The sequence below is a fragment of the Lissotriton vulgaris genome, chromosome 3_1, assembly GCF_964263255.1.
Source record: "Lissotriton vulgaris chromosome 3_1, aLisVul1.2, whole genome shotgun sequence".
In the NCBI taxonomy this organism is placed as follows: Eukaryota; Metazoa; Chordata; class Amphibia; order Caudata; family Salamandridae; genus Lissotriton; species Lissotriton vulgaris.
Window position 1 is genome coordinate 184,866,182 of NC_141689.1, and position 13,005 is coordinate 184,879,186.

The 13,005-nt window shown below is 43.8% G+C and overlaps 1 protein-coding gene across 2 annotated transcripts in view; it reads left to right on the forward strand.

The window, feature by feature from the left end:
* The window catches only part of FAM219A (family with sequence similarity 219 member A), a 430,729-nt gene that overhangs the window by 331,053 nt on the left and 86,671 nt on the right, over nt 1-13,005 (forward strand). The window lies entirely within an intron of this gene.

Here is a 13,005-nt window from a genome sequence, read left to right on the forward strand (position 1 = left end):
ACAATGGCAATAAGGAGACTTTAAAGCATGAATGCAAAGGAAAACAAACGAAACAGCAAGTAAAACTGGAGGAGAATGCAGGAGGAGAATGTACATATCTAGACAGGCTGATTGAGGTAGAAAAGAAGTTCAGGCACCAGAGAACCAATCGTCTAATTTTATGAGTATTATCTAGGTAAAAGCACTGTACCTTGGAGCAATAGGAAAACTATTGGAAGTAGTTTGCTGAAGAGTTGAAGATGAAGCCAAGGTCACGATTTCAAGAGGACAACGACAGCTGAGAAGGTAGGAAGAAAATGTAATCGATGAACCTAGTTGAAGAACAGTAGCCAAGTAACTCAGGCCATTTTGGAAAATTACTTGTCACATATATGATAATGAAGGGAAGGTAGGAATAAAAGAAGAGATTTTGGAGGATCTTATGTATAAGAATTAGCCTCTACTCTAAATAACAGGTGTGTTGGAAAAGGAGTAATAAAGACCAATAAAAAGCTAGGACCAAGAACAGAACTAGGTAGACACCCAGTGGAAGCAGAATGTATGAGGTAAGGAAAACCGGAATTGAACCATTCCATTGCAGTGCTAGAAATTCCCTGGGAATAGAGAAGAGTAAAATCGCCCACAATTTCATAAAAAATAAATACACTAAGTGATCTGGGGAGAGAAGAGAAACCTTGTAGTTTCTGTACAATGGCCTGGCTGAAAGACCAACTCTGAAGGAATAATGAGTTGAAAATACACACTGCGTTAGATCAGTCTAGTAGAATGGATCACCATTGGATAGGTGGAGGGATTGCTTTTTTAAAGAAAAACTACAATAATGAATTGTGATAGTACAATAGTGAATTGTGATACTACAATATTGAATTGTAAAAAGGCGGAAACATTGAGGGAGAAGAGTTGAAGGGGATAATTAAAAATTACGGTGACAGTTAGAGGGATCTGTGGGAGAGGGAGGTGTAAAAATGTGATGGAGCAGAAAGAATTAAACAAAGATGATTGTGTATACGCAAAACAGGTAGAGCTGGTGCAAATCAGAATAAAATTCAGGTTTACTCCATGAGGGTTTGAAATGGGTAGATGTGAAGCCCCAGTGGTGCCCTCAGTGTAGTTGGTAAAGCAGAATCAGATACACATGTTCTGTTGTGGCCCAGGGCCGGTGTGACTCGTGTGAGTAACTCTTTACTTCTGTTTTTTTATAATTAATGTTGCTATTCGTAACATTGGGTTGCTAAATGAATAACAAGTACAACTCCAGTAATAAAAAAATGAGAAACCGCACTTGATGAACTAATCGCGCCTTATGTGGTACAGCCTGCGTTCTCTGTGAGCACAGCCACAAGTCTTCAGTTCTTCCCAGAAGACTCCCTGATGAGCTGCTAAACTGGCAGACTCCTGTTGATTTCCCTAATGCCCACGAAATGAGATTATTAGAGGGAAATGACACTAAATGTCCTATGCTATCTGCCATTTCTTGCAGCAGCTTCAAACAACCCCTGTGGCGAGCAGCCATTGGCGGTATTGAAGTATTCACAGCACTTTTAATAATCTTTACCAGCACGTTTCTTCTCCATCTACGGACATAAACATCACAGCTTTGTATAAGGATAGACCTCAGAGTTGTGTAAGAACGACTTTCCAAGAATTTAATTTGTGGTGTGAGCAGTATACCAGGTGCACAGACCGCAAATGATTCTCTCAGGTATTATTGAGGCATTCCTATTGACAGGTAAGCTTCTGAGGTTTGTTGTCTCAGAGCATCACTCAGGTGATCAGAATTGCGGAGGGGCATTGTGGTTTAGGCATAAAGACAAAACATCCCTGTCTAGGTTATTGCACATTTTAAGGAATTCTGCTACTCGAGCAAATCAAATAGTCTTTAGACTTAGTGTTAATCCTTCGCCTTACTTCTTTAGCACTAAGGAAATAAACTGGTATCTTTTTCTTTTAACAGAGAAAAGAGTGTTATTGACTACCCAGCAGTATAATTTGAGGTATGGAGGCCTGGATGTCAAGGTCAGATTATGGTTTACCACATGGTGTGGTCAGCCACACATTTACCCACTATCTATCTACTTGGTAGACATTTTGTGTGCAGTGTGTGGGAAGTTAGGTCAGTGAACGATGCAGAAGGGATGGAAGATTATTTAGGAGAGGCTATGTGACAATTTGAGTTTGTCCTTGTATTTGGTTGAATATGGAGGCTTCATGAAATAGGAAATGTGCTGTAACTCATGACTTAAGTCCTTTTTAGGGGTTTTTCACAAAAGGTTGTTCACTACAGGCCTGTTTCTTGTTGCCCATCAGCGGTCAGCTTAGCCCAGCAGGAAATACGAGCTGAAGAGGCCTGCTCCTTGCATGTTAGCAGTACGCCTGCTAAAGATGTGAGAGTTCCCCTACCCTTCCTTTCTGTGAGGGGTTTGAAGCTGTGCTATAGAGGAGGCGGAGTAGCGTGAAGGTGTGCTCAACCGCTGCAAATAACTATGGTACTAAGAAGCAGTTTTGCCTTTTGTAAGCTCCATGCTCAAAACTACTACTTTGCAGGGATGATTGAGAACCATGTTCCATTGTTGGTGCCTGGGGTAACATGTGGGTTTGGTGATTGGTAATTGACCTGGTAGAATGGGTTAAGGAGAGGGCAATATCTGGATTTCCAACAACAAAACAAAGATTGGATGTACTGCAGTAAACCTGTACCCCAGTGTTTTTATTTAGTTTGACCTAATATTGTACAATACATGAAACTATTAGAATTTCTCTAAATCTTTTACTAAACATGACCGTGGTCTTTGTCGTGTCAATGTATCCTTGCATGGGTAATAGTGTTTGGGTGCTGGGGTTCTGTGGGAAGAGGGGTCGAACTGGCAGTTGCTGGAAAGGATGTAAGATGTCAGCTGTTTCTCAATAAACCTCTGTATTACCTTCTTGGGAAGCCCCATCTTTACAAATGACGACAAGTGGGCAACTTGGATGTCAACTTCAGGACTCACACACTGCTGATTGCCATTGCTGTTCCGGCCCAGAGTTGTTGCTTGCGTCTAGGATTTTGGCTCTTGCCAACGAATGGCTGATTCACTCACTGGACTTTAGTTACTACTCCTATTCGACTCATATCCTGCTCCTCCATGTTGGTGGAGTGTAGACATCCTGTAGGACTTGTCTTTTGGGAACCATTGGCTGCATCGGGTCAGCTTAGGATTAGCACAAGCCAAGACCCAATGCTTGCATCCTCTGACATTACATAATTCAGGCCAGGCAGCCTAGTGCAATGCCTCCAAGCAGTGTCAACACATCTGGGTGTCACAGTGTATGGTCATGCTATGTGACCTGAATGTTGTGAACATTATGGGTCACCCTGCCTTGGTCGAGTGGTAGTTTCCAGTTTGACGATGCCACAGAGCATCACAACGTTGTGAACATTATATGACGCACTGCCTTAGTTGAGTAGAAGTTTCCAATTCGACAACTCCACAGAGCATCACAAAGAGCGTTTTTTAATGCCTGGATTAAGGTACTTTGTGTGGTTCATACGCCAAATAAACAAGGAAACTGTAATATTGGATGCAAAACCTTTTTAATGGAGGCTACATCTAAGGTTATGCTGTCATTTAGTTCATACTTATAGCTGTACTGTTGAGATTTAGTTATATTCTTCTCCTGCTCACAATGTGTGACTATATATCAGGCATTCCTTTATGTGCCAGGTGAACCCCCATGAAATGGACTGAGTGGAAGGAGTCTTTCTTAAATTAGGATTATACTTCAGAGGAGTTCACGCCTATCAGGAAAAAAGAAAAATAAATTGAACACATAGGCTCGATGATATTGACTGCTGTTTTCAACCTACTGTTTGTGCTACCATTGATAGTTTGAACAAGGTACCTCTGAGCTGGTTGATAAGTTGCTGCCCTTAGGAAACGAGCTAATTTATGTACGTTTGGCACCTACATGGTAGGTTTATTAGAGACCAAATCATCATTCAGCATACAGGAAATGTTCCGCGTCAACAGAGACTCTACCTAGAAATAAGTTAAGAAAGCAGAGCTTTCCAAGAGGTGTGCCAGAGCCATATCAAGCAGTGTGACTGCTGCCAAGGAACCATTTGCAAGTTGTCCGTAAACAGAACCTACCTCCAAAGAGGGTAAGAAAAAAGTCCCTAGACAGGAGTGAACCTACAAATCTCTAGCTGAAGGCCTTCCAGAAATGAGAGCAACTCGTCTGGGTGCTCTCTGTGGCAACAATAGACCATTTGCTCGGGATAAGCACTAGACCGTGGCCAATCAACAATGTTTGCATTGTGCCATTATAGCCCACGTTGCTAGAGTTTGCAGGAACAAACGTGTTAACCCAGCAGTTAAGTGTGTTTCTGGAAAATCTGATTCTGAATCTTTGTGTACAGACGAAGACAATGGAGTGGATTACTTGTAGAGTTTTGAATATAGCATATTGTGGTAGAATGTGACACCAAGGAACACGCCTGTGTGTCTGATGATGATAGGTAGCATTTCCATGTATTTATTTATTGATGGTTGTTCTATAGCTTAAATAAGACCTTAAGGTATTAGATTGCTTTACAACAGGCAACAAGTGATTACATTGGAGTTGATGAGAAGGGGGAATGGAGGTAAGAGCTAGGGGTAATATAGGTGGCATAGAGGTCAATTGTACATTTGAATTTTCTTTATAAGCACAAGGAAGGCAACGTGATGTGCATTTAGGCTGCATAAGTTACATAAGTGTCGGCAGTGAGGGGGTAGGGCTTATGTTCAGTTAAAAGTCGGGCGCTAATAGAGCACGGTGACATGTGCATTCGATAGCTTCTCTTAAAGTAACTGATGTAGTGCACTAATTTTCTTTGAAAGAAACTGATGGATTGCCCTTTTCTCGTCAGTATTGGCACAGATTGCCTAAAACAAGTGTTCATACCATAGATCTTGAGCATTGTGTCTGGGACTGTAATTGGCAGTCAAAGAGTAGGGTTTTCAGTTTTTTTTCTGAAACTGTTGAGCCGGGTGATAGAGGGTTCCATATTATTGGAGCACAGCCTCAGAAGGACTGATTCATTGCATTAGCTTTCTTTGTGGAGGGGGTCCCAGAAGTAGTAGGCCACTGCTTCTTGTGATGTGTTGCCTTCTTGATAACTGTAGTTTCTTGTTAAGATAGAAGAGCCGGCTTCATGGAGAGCTTTGTGGGTGATGCAGGCTAGTTGGAAGAGGCTTCTGCTTCTGTGGGGAGCCAATTGAGGGACATAAGGATGGGTGAGGTGTGGTTGAATTTCCTGGAGCAGAAGACTAAACTCACTCAGTAGTGGCTGCTCCCAGACATTAGTAGTGGGGTGGCGGGGGGTGGGGGGGAGGCTCTTCCCACCCCCTCCCCCGCCCCACCACTAATGGGACTTAAGGTCGGAACGAAAAATTAAAAATATGAAGCCCACTTACCTGTAAAGGCTGGCTGCCACCTCTCCTGCGTCCTCTGTCATCTTCTTGCAGATTCTTTGCCAGCAGCAGGAAGCACCCGGGCAGACAGGCTCCCGTGAGCCAATCACAACGCTGCAAAGCAGCATTGTGAAACGCTGCAATGTTGTGATTGGTCTGAGCGCGGTGGATCGGCGCTCAGACTGGAACAGGGAGCCTGTGCATGTTTCTGACCAGGCTGTGTAATGCAGCCTGGTAGGAACATGCAAAGTGCGCATGAACTGTTTGGTCAGCCCAATAGGACCGGGCAAACAGTTCATGTGCACTTAGGAAGTGCACACCATTCCTCCTCTACTCTGGCCGGCACCGCCCTGCCCGAGGGCCACTGACATGTTTCTTTTTCCTATTCCTCAGTGGGGCAACGCTCCTCCGCCTTAGCAGAGGAGCAGCCACTGGACTCGCTGCAATGGGTAGAGTGGTTTTGAGAGGCAAAAAGTCCGTTTTGGCAATCCCATCCAGGAGAGAGTTTCTTTAACTTAGTTTTCAGAGGACTAGAGATTGCACAACTTGTTTGAACTCCTCAATTAGGATGAATCGTTTGATCTCTTTTAGTAGTTTACTCTGGAATTGAGATTCCTTAGCTAGGTGATTGATGTGTTTGTAAAGGATCAATCCCAGGGGTTTGGCACTCTCAACAACTGTCAGGTTGCAGTCTCGAACAGCACTCTCTGAGCCAGTTCCATACTTGGGAGTGAATTTTTAGGGCACAATCAGTTTTGAGTGTGTTCATTTTAAGGCGTTGTATCAACAATTAGGATTGTATTGCGTGAAAGATTTTAATGACATAATGTATCTTCTGAGGTGGGAACGTTCATGTAGAGCAGTGAGTCGTCTGCGTAGAAGTGGTGTTTTAGGTTAGAGCACTTTAGAATGATGACCACAACCTCTGGGTATATGTTGAGGAGCTTGAGTAAAAGCATGGAGCCTTGTGGAACTCCATAGTGGGGTTTTGTTGTTTCTGTTCTTTTTTCTAAAAATGAGGTCAACCAGCTGACAATCATGCCTTTCACGGCCATTCTGGATATTACTGTATGTATTAGTCTGGAGTGATTAATTGTGTCGGAGGTTAAATCTAGGAGGAGGCATTCAACATTATCCTTGATTTCCATGGCTTCGTTGACTATTTTGAGAATTGCACTTTCCAGGCTATGACCAGATCTGATTGGTGATCATAAGGCAAATTGTTTACATTGAGATCGTTTTTGAGTTGCGTGCCTTCACAGTTTAATTTCATTTTGCCCGGGAAGGGGGAAGGGTGCAGATGATGCAGATGCTGCCAGATATCTCCTAGTCAAGGCCCTGTTTTGTTATTGAGAAGGGAAGTGACTTGCCCAATTTTGAGAAGGTCCAAATAAAATCTGGGTTCTAGTGATGAGTTGAAGAGGTGTAGCCAGGAAGGAATGAATGAATGAATGAACCGAGTCTTCTCGTGCGCAAACTTAGCCCGAAACGGGCGTCAAGGCGCCTAAATCAAATACAGTAGCAGTGTCCCCCCTTCTACAACCTTCTCTCATTGGTATGCCCTCCTGAAAAGGCAGGTTTTAAGAGCCTTTTTAAATGTCTCAATTGAGGGAAGGGTTATTATTTGGATAGGGATAGAGTTCCAAAGCTTCGGAGCAACCACAGAGAAAGCTCTGGCTCCCCATCTGGCTAACTTAGCCCGAGGAACATCCAGTTGACAAAGTCCGGAAGAACGAAGGTCTCGTGTAGGGACGTACCGTGTAAGAAGGGAACCAATGGCGCTCGAGGGGCCTTCTGCCAGAGCTCTGTAAGCCAGGCACAGAATTTTAAAAGAGATTCTGTGGTGGGCAGGAAGCCAATGGAGTTCTTTCCTGGCTGCAGTGGCGGAGGAGGATTTAGGGAGAGCCAGAACAAACCGAGCTGCCGCGTTCTGCACTATCTGCAGTCGGTGAACAAGACTTTTATTGGCTTCCGCATAAAGAGAATTGCAATAATCTAACCTTGATCCTACCAAGGCAACTGCAACCTGTTTACGAGCTTGGGGGGAAAGATACCCTCGGATTTTATTGAGTATTCTGATCACTCCCCAGCAAGTAGCCACGGTTCTGTTGGCTTGAAGGGTCATAGAGAGCGAGATGTCAAATATTACACCCAGATTCCTGGCAGATTGGGAGGGGGTGGGGCAGATGCCAAGCGAAGATGGCCACCACTCATCAGACCAAGCATCTTGGTCCTTCCCAAAAATCAACACCTCCGTCTTTTCGCCGTTAAGCTTCAGGGAATTTATAGTCATCCAGTCTGCCACATACTGCATGCATACCCTGAAGCTAGCAGCCGATGACCTGACGGAGGAGTGAGCCAGTGACACCATTATCTGGGTGTCATCTGCGTAGGACACCACCTCCATCCCCTGCGATCTTACTAGTCTTGCCAGGGGAGCCACATAGGTGTTAAACAAGGTCGGACTTAACGCCGACCCTTGTGGCACCCCACATTGCAAAGACTTAGCAGTGGAGAGGTGGTTCCCAAGCATCACTCTCTGTTCTCTTTCCAGCAGGAAGGAGTTGAGTAAACTCAGGGCCGACCCCGTGACACCAGCTTCCCTAAGCCGAGATGTAAGAATGGCCGGGGATAGGGTGTCAAATGCGGCCGTGAGGTCCAACAGAACCAAAACCGTGGTGAGGCCAGAGTCCACTTTGCGTCGGATATTATCGACTACATAGATGAGGGCGGACTCGGTACTATGGTGTTTTCTAAAGCCATGTTGCGTGTTGTCAAGGTATCCGGATGACTCAAGGAAAGAAGATAAATGCAAATTAAGATGCGCCTCAAACATCTTGGCGGGGGCAGGCAGGAGGGAGATCGGCCGGAAGTTTTTCAACCGGGCCGAATCGAGGGACGGCTTCTTAAGGAGAGGCTTCACAATAGCCTTCTTCCATACCGGTGGAAAAGAGCCCTGGATAATAGCCTTATTCATTACCTCAAGCATGGGAGGAAAAAGGCAGTTTCTACATTCTTTAAGTTTTTTCAAAGGTATAGGATCCAGGGGGGAAGCAGATTTAGTCTTGTCTAGCAGCAGGTTTAGTCCCTCTAGAGATAAAGAGGGAAATTGTGCAAAGGAACAGGAGAAATCTGTACCTAGGGAGTCCAGGCTGGAAATAACAGAAGGAACAGTTTGATCCAACGCCTGGCACTGAGCTTCCAGGGAGGTATGAATATCAAGAATTTTATTGTGAAAGAAGTCGGAGATGTTATTACAAAGTTCTTGCGAGCTAACTACGGGATCTGGTAGTTGCAGGGAGCATAAGGTGTCTGCGATTTTAAAGAGCTCCCTAGAGGAGGAGAGGGAGCTTGTGAGGTTGGAGAAGTACTCCTGCTTCTCTGTCACCACTCTCCGTTTGTATTCCCGCAGTGCAGACTTATGGGCCTCACGGTCTTTTGGGTCCCAAGATTTCCTCCAGTTTCTCTCACTGCTCCTACAGCCCCGCCTCAAAAGTCGCAGCTGGTCAGAAAACCAAGGTGCCGTAGGTTTCCGGCGAGCGACGTAGCGCAAAGATGATGGGGCAAGTTGTTCCACTGCATTAGCAATAGAGTCTGTCAGGTCTTGAGCTGCAGCAGCTGCATCTTTGAGAGCTAGTGCTCGGTTTATTTGTGGCAGAATGTGGGTATGCATGGGGTCAAGGTTGGTTTAGTGTTGGATATGGTTTTGGTTAGGTCTTGTTCCTTGATGTGTTTGAAGGTAGACTAAGTAGACTTTGATTTGATAGGCTGTAGGAGGTCTACTTCATTATCAGGCGCCATCACAAGCGATAGCTCAGTTTTGTCAATTTGACATTTTTCTCTAGAGCAGTCTGTTATGGTATATGTGGGGGGAAGGTGGATTGCTTTACTAATTTTAATTGTTTTTCAGGGTCGTTTTTTGCTGAGTTGTTTGGATTTTATGAAATCTGATTTTGTTTTGAAAATGATTTTTTTTGCATATTTCTTTCTGATTTTACCTGGGTTAGGGAGTGGGCTGAGGGGTATTGGCACAACATTCGCTCTGCTACTCTAAGGACTTTCCTTTCAACATTGAGTTTTTGGCACGTGCAGCGGGCATACTTTTTTATTGATCAGCTTTTGAGGAATTTCTGAGCATAGGTGTCATGACCTCACGTAATGAGTTGCCGTTTAGAACTGTGAGGTCGTTGAGTTCAGTGGAAAAGGGAGTATGCTGAAGTGCAAGTGCCACTATTCTAGAAAGGCCGTCAAGGTTAAGGTTTCTGAGATATCTGGCCCAGTTTTTCTGTTTCTTTAGTTGGTTTGGTTGGATATGATGGATGTTGTGTTTGAAGGAAAGAGAGAAGTGAATGATACTGTGATCACATCAGTGTACTGCGATGAAGATATTTGGCATGACCGATTCTTTTTTTAATTGTTTGCAATAATGAGATCCAGGGAGACTCCTTTGGAGTATGTCGGTCCAGAGCATATTTGGGTGTGGTTGAGGTTACAGGGGTTCACCCCAGTGAAGGGTGAAGTCTCCCAGAAAGATGTTCTCAGTTTTGACGTCACTTTCAGTAAGATGCTCTGAAAGGTGTTCTGTGACCGTGTATTTTTTTTCTGAGTAAAAGATATTTTGAGTAATTAATCTGTTCTTCTTGTTGGTTTGGATTTTAACGGTGAGATATTCGTAGGAGGTCATTTTTGTCACTGTAGGTTTATTGAATGAGAAGATGTCTTTGTAATTGAACGTAACCCCTCCTCCAGTTTGGCAGGCGGTCTAGTCAGATGATAGAGTAGCCAGAGGGGAGTAGGAGGTCGAGGCTGGGAGGATTCAATTATCCATGTTTCTGTGAGGAAGATCAGATTTGAATCATGTGAGGTAATGGTTTCAGCAATCTCATTGCAGTGTTTGTCTGCGGACCTACATTTGTGGAGAATGCATTTCAAATGGGAGACTTGAGAGACGTGCCGGGGGGGTTAGGTTGTGAGGAATTGTGATGAGGTCTTCTGAGTAGGCTCTCTTGCCTTTGCGGGAAGGGGTTCTCTTCATCTGCTGTCTTGGAATTTAGTGTCATCGAAGGTAACGTTGTTGGGGGTGGTTGAATTGTTGTTTTTATTTATGGTTGGGCCTTTGGAGTCATTGAGGGTAACCTTTGTGTAGGTCTTTGATGGCTTTGTTTGAAGAGATATGGGAGCCCTGTTATACAGGGCTGTCGGCTGTTCCATAGATTGGAAGAGGAAAGTTTGGTTGAGTGATTAAGTTTGATCCATGTTCAGAAGTTGTGTAGTTGGCGGAGTAGAAGGATTATGTCCACTGCTATCGTGTTGAGGGAGCTTTTGATGCTGTCTAGTGTCTTGTTATTGTTGCTGGCAGTGAGTTGAAGTTGCAGTGTTCTGTTACCGGATGTGAATTTTTGTGTGTTGACAACGCACTGGGATTTAGGTGATTTTGAGGTGTTGGGTGTGTTCTGGGTGTTTTTGAAGGAGGGTTGGAAGCAGGGACTAAGATGTGGAAGGGAGGATATTTGAAGAAGGGTGTACGTAGGTAAGGGGAGAAGGAGGGGCTATTGGTGATACACAGAACGGGTTTAAATCTGAGTGGGGTGGTTGGGACGGGAAGGTCGGTTGGGTACGGATGATCTGAGGATTGAGGGGATGAGCAAGGTGGGTGGGAGTTCTGGAATGGGAGCGAGGAATCTGGAGGTAAATAGGGTGCCGCATTTGGGCTATGGAGGATGGGAGAGTGGTGGATTCTGGGGAGGTTGTGTTGGGGGACTGTGAGAGAGAGGTGTTAACAGGTTTGCCAGGCTTGGGGAGTTTTGCTTGTAGAGTGGGTCTTGTTAAAAATTATTGAAGACGACTATTAAAATTGCCATCAGTTATGGCTCACTCTGTACCATAGTTGACAGGAATGTCTGGTTGGAAAAGGTTGCAGAAGTTCTTGGGAAGAAGTTAGTGTCCTCAGATGTGCATCCTGATGGTTTCACGTTGAAACTATCCATACTTTGACTAATAGAACCTTATTGTTTGAGTTTAACAGTAGGAGAGTCTTTGGAAAACTCCATGTAGCAGAAAAAGGACCCTCTCTACTAGGATGGATAGATCAGAGAGCCTTGGGAATCACTTTAGATCAGAATAGCAAATCTAGTTACTGCTAGATGATGGAAAGAATCTGGAATGTATTACGTGCAATTCATTTTCCAGGGTTTTTCAGGAAACATCTAGAATTTCTAGTATTTGCACACAAAAGTATCCTTAAGAAGGGTTCCACCCCAGTTTGCCATAAAGTTGGAAAGCACCCAGACATATCAGGAAAGAAGTGGCTGCCAACCTTGAGAAGGCAGGTATAATTGAAGGTGTTGACTCCACTGATTGGTTGGCCCCCTTAGTCGTGGCACTGAAGTCCTGCTGCCGGGTGAGGTTATGCATAGATTTGAGAAATGTTAATACGAATATTCCCATGGACCAATTCTCTTTTTCCAAAACCATTAAACTATAGGTTAAAAATGACGGTGGTCAATGGATTTGCCACCATCCATTTATCATTACCATAAAACAAACTGCCACTTCATCCTGATAGTAGGAATCTTACTACTTTCATTACACCCTTTGCTATCGGTACGTCTGTATGCCCTTTATGCTGGCATCAGCAGAGGCCGTTTTCCAGTGGTTTGATATATTAGCTCTTTTAACATTTTAATGGGCCATCTTTTTCCATGATGACATATTGATTATGGACAGGGATAGAGCAGAACATGACCTAAAGTTTAGAGTAGCTTTGAGTGTTCTAAATGCCAAGGGTTTCACAGGTGAGTTTAGTAAATGTAAATTTGCAGTGAGGCTGATACTTAACTGGGTCATGAAGTCCGTGATTGTGGGATCCTATCAAAGAAAGAAATCAGTCAGTCTATTAAGGATGCACCTCCTCCTATTTCTAAGAATATGCTAACTGGAAAAACGAGGTTACGGCCATTTAGGAAGACAAGCACCATGTTATTCTTTAATAGAGTCATTATGAGCAGTATTCAAATCACCATTAGCAGTGGAGAATGCTGGAAGAAGTAGCTCAAGAATTTAATCTCGGCGTACAGGGTCACACCCTTCCTACCTACTGGTTTTAGTCGTTCAAGGTTCTCAGAAGGAGAGAACCTTCCACCAGTAAAATTATGCCTTGGATCTCTATAGATTTGGTTTTGTAAACAAACTTTATTCAGTTTTTATTTTTACCAATCACATGAACTTCCACTTTTCCATTACATAATATGCTCAGGTATACAACGTTGTACTTATTAAGGATATATTATGTCATATTCGCAATCTGGGCGCGGTGTTGTTCGAATAGGTACTCGGCGGGGAGTCGCCTGCTAAAATATATGCAGCGTGAAGATTTTTTTTTTCTTTTTTTCTTTTAATATCCTCATATTGCGAAGATTCTATGTATATGGAAAATGTGGTTTCTACCTCTGAAACTTTTTTGTACCGTCACTGCCCATTTTTCACTTGTTATGGGAGTTTTCCCTTTCTTTGTTTAATCAGAGGAGACCCCTTGCCATTACATATTCACAAGTCTGTAAACGAGGGAGGA